The 3,785-nt window shown below is 47.8% G+C and overlaps 1 pseudogene; it reads right to left on the bottom strand.

Moving 5' to 3' along the window:
* Positions 1-429: 429 nt before the first annotated feature.
* LOC119815195 lies at positions 430-3,241 on the bottom strand (annotated as a pseudogene).
* Positions 3,242-3,785: the final 544 nt, after the last annotated feature.

The raw sequence follows: 3,785 nt of genomic DNA on the forward strand, positions 1-3,785 counted from the left end.
CAAGCAGCATTTGCTAATGAAAATGAGACAAGGCCATTCTTGGAAGAGTGTGCCCCAGAAGACACTCTCTGTCACGAGACCAACCAGGTCCCTTTCTAAGGTCCCTCAGAATAGCAGCCTGGGAGCAATAAAGACTTTCCAAGGCTGACAAGGCACAGAGTGGAAAAAGGAAAAGATAGCAATACATGGGAAATTTTTTGGCTTATAAAACTCTAACCCCAGGCAGGGACAACAGTAAAAGCCAACATTCAGAAGCAGATATGAATGCAACAGAGATGATCTCAGAAGTTGTCAGCATCCCCCACACTGCCCAAATCCCAATGATCTACAGACATAGATCAGCAATCAAGGCATGATGTCAGGAAAGAACACTTGGCAGTTTGAACTATATTACAACAAGTCCTACCAATCAGTGAAAGGAACACTGGCCTAAGTTTGACTGAAGCGTCTTGGCTGAGAAGTCTTGGCAGTGCTCAAGATAGCCAGCCAGGCTAGAAAGTCTTTCGCTTCTCCTGCTTTGAATGGCTGCCCACCCTGGTTGAAAGTCAGCTTATACTGCAACCGGATAGGGTCTTGGTGTGGGTTGTCAAACAGCGGCATCTGAGATACCTTGACTGGGGGCATCAAAGGACTAAATGCTGGGAGCTTAAAGCTGGATGCTGGCTGCAGCTTCACTCGCATTGACTTGGTGACAGTCACCTGAATCATGTTGTCCCAGACAGGCTGAGTGGCAGTGCTCATCATGGTCAACAGCAGCACCTGCACATCTGGGTGGCCAGGAACTCTGGTCTGGGGGACGTGCAGCAGAATTCTGAAGCCATTCCGGTCACACACGATGCTGGGTGGCAGGCTGCTGGGCTTCTCAGACTCCAGTGGAATGAACACTTGAGCCAGAGGTGTATTCTGTGAGGCTGGGGAAGAAGCCAGTGGTCCAGCCTCCCAGGACCAACCTGGAGAGGACTTGGTATCTGGTGGCACTTCTTTGAGGATGCTCTTTTTGCAGAACATAATTCAGTGGTCCTGGAGATGGCTGTGGCGAGAGGAGATCCAGCAAGCTCCTGCAGGCAGAAAGGCTCTGGACTCCAACCCCCAGGAATGTGAGGGCAGCCACATGCTTGCCTTTACAGCAGCTTGGAGTCACAACCTTGTTCCCAGCGGTACCACTGTATCACTGATCTCTATGGGTGCCGGGTCCTGATGAAGCAAAACTGGAGCTTCCAGGTCAATGAGGGGGCAGAACTTCCTGCAGGCTATTTGATTCAGAGAGACTCTGGGGACAGGAATGTCTCCCTCCGCAGTGGGTCACTGTGTTGACTCACCCTTCAACCACATTGACTTATCCCTCTGCCACCTGTTTGTACAGCCAGAAACCCCTGGATGAACAGCCCATTAGCTTGAAGAATCTCCACCAGTGCGCCCTTACCATCGGCTGTGTCACTTGCTAGCTGGAACAGGGTCCACTACAGCTTCTCGCATCTTTCATAAACGACTTGCATGCAGGACCTCGTGGTCAGGCAGGGCTGGGCCTGGCCTGTGGTACAAGCTCAGCATCTCCCACAGCATCTTCATGTGGTTCTGTATTTCCCCCACCGCACTGACTCACTTGAAAACTGTCTCAGACATTCCTTGTTCCTCCTTGACCAAATTCTCCATCAGCTGGTTTGCAGTCGGAAGGTCCTCAGGGTGTTTGCTCTTGAGAAGTCTTGGCAGAGGATTTGACATTTCCTCATCAGCATCAAAGATGGAGCTCTCTGGCCAGGAAGAAGGTGGGGGCAAGATTTTATCCATCGGTGGCTTAGGATCTTGCTGTGTTAGTCCCTGCTTCTTCAGCGTTTGATGAGCATCTCGGATCTTGATGTCTGGAAACCAGATTATCCAGCTGAAGAGGAATCCAGTAGCCTTCTCCATTACCCATGCCCCTAGGTACTTTGGGGATACTTTGATCAGCTTGTTCAGGAAGTGGAACTTGGCCACCTCAATGTGGATCTTTCCTCCTCCACTTCCCCCACCCAGGAAGTAGTGCCTGCACATTTCCAGTATGGTCAGGGTGTAAGGGGCTTCCATCTCTTGTGGAGACTGGATCTTTGGATCAGTAGCCAGGGTGTGTTGGGCCATTGAGGTTATTGTTAAAACACTCGTGGAAATTCTGGATAGCTGAACATTCCTGCTCTACCGTGCGTGGGTCTGTGGCTTTGTTGAACCATAGCTCCAGTACTGAGGTGAGGTCCAGGGGCTCCCTCAGCTGAATCAGTCTGCTCCAGGGCTCTGGTCTCCACTGCTATCTATGCTGTTTGCCCAGCCCAATGCTGAGGCCACAGTCCGCAGTCACCCCTGCCCCAAAGCTGCTTTCTCTGCCACTGCTTAGCCTTCTCTCCAGCTGCCGACACAGCAGGGCAATTTTATTATTTTTGAGTTCTTTCTTTTATTTTTGAGATTTTAGCAAAATTATGTCACTTCTCTCTTCCCTCTAAACCCTCCCAGAGATCCCTCCCCACTCCCCTTCAAAATCGCGGCCTCTTTTTTCCCGTTAATTCTTGTATGTATATTTGTGTATGTATGCATAGATACATTCCTAAACATAACCTGTGTAGTCTGTGCAGTGCTGCTTGTATGGATGTTTTCAGGGCTGACCATTTGGAACTAGATGTGCTCTTTCCTGAGGAAGACTATTTCTGTTATTGTTTAATAACGTGCAGTTCTTAGTGTAAGGTTGAGGCCTCAGGGCCTTCCCTCATCCACTTTGGTGTGTCTGTTGGTGTCATTCTTGTTCAGCTCATGTTCAGGCAGTCACATTGGTGAGATATTTTTATGGTTGTAACTTCTGATATTCCTAGGAGACACAATCTCACAGCAAACCCCCTGATCCTCTGGCTCTTACCATCTTTCTGTAATATTCCCTGAGCCTTAGATGCACGAGTGTTTTGTAGATGTATCTGTTGGGATTGGGTTCCACAACGTTACATTTTGATTGGTTGTGGATGTCTATCATATCCTCCATCTGGGGCAAAGATAATTTTCCTTGAAGAGAGCTGAGGACTATACTTATCTGTGGTTATAAGGCAAATGTTTAGATTGTCTTTGTGGATTATGCTGGCTTAAAAAAGTAGGCTCTCTTCCAAGATCCATGACTTCATTAACCCTAAGTAGTTGGCTAGGTTCCCAGTACCATGAATGGCTTCACTATTGCTGAGCACTTCTTAAGTCCATTGAGAGGATTGTTAGTTACCACCAAGGTATTCATGCCACTATTGCACCGCTAGGGTTATTCTGCCATGCTGGTCATTGTTGTGGTTCACAGCTATCATGGCTGGGTAGGGCTGTTGGTTGCTTCTCTCCTTCGAAAGCTTGCCTGGTGTCTTCTTATACCATGAAAACTAGTCTTCAGGGAGGAAACATCTGGGTCAGTTCCTGCTCAGAGGCCTCTAGATCCTGTTTCTGAAGTGCAAGGTGGCTTCAGCAATAGAGGCTTACCTTCTGCCTCTGGAGGACGAAAGGGCACTAGCAATAGGCTGTATGTTTTGGGAATCCTCTGGAAAACTTGGATAAGGATTTCTGTCTGCTACTGGGGATTTACTTAGACAAAGTCTTTGATTCTTGGAGGGAGCATTGCCAGGCCAGATGAGAAAAGCTTATTTGAACTATATATTTATATTTATATACAGAATCATGCATCTTACAGTGTCTTGTTGAGATAATATCTAGTAATACTATTTCTTATGATCTTTTCTGACATCCTTATTGTTAATTTACCCTCCTCCCTCACTAAAGGGTCCACCCTTTCCCCT

Source organism: Arvicola amphibius, chromosome 5 (assembly GCF_903992535.2).
Source record: "Arvicola amphibius chromosome 5, mArvAmp1.2, whole genome shotgun sequence".
Classification (NCBI taxonomy): domain Eukaryota; kingdom Metazoa; phylum Chordata; class Mammalia; order Rodentia; family Cricetidae; genus Arvicola; species Arvicola amphibius.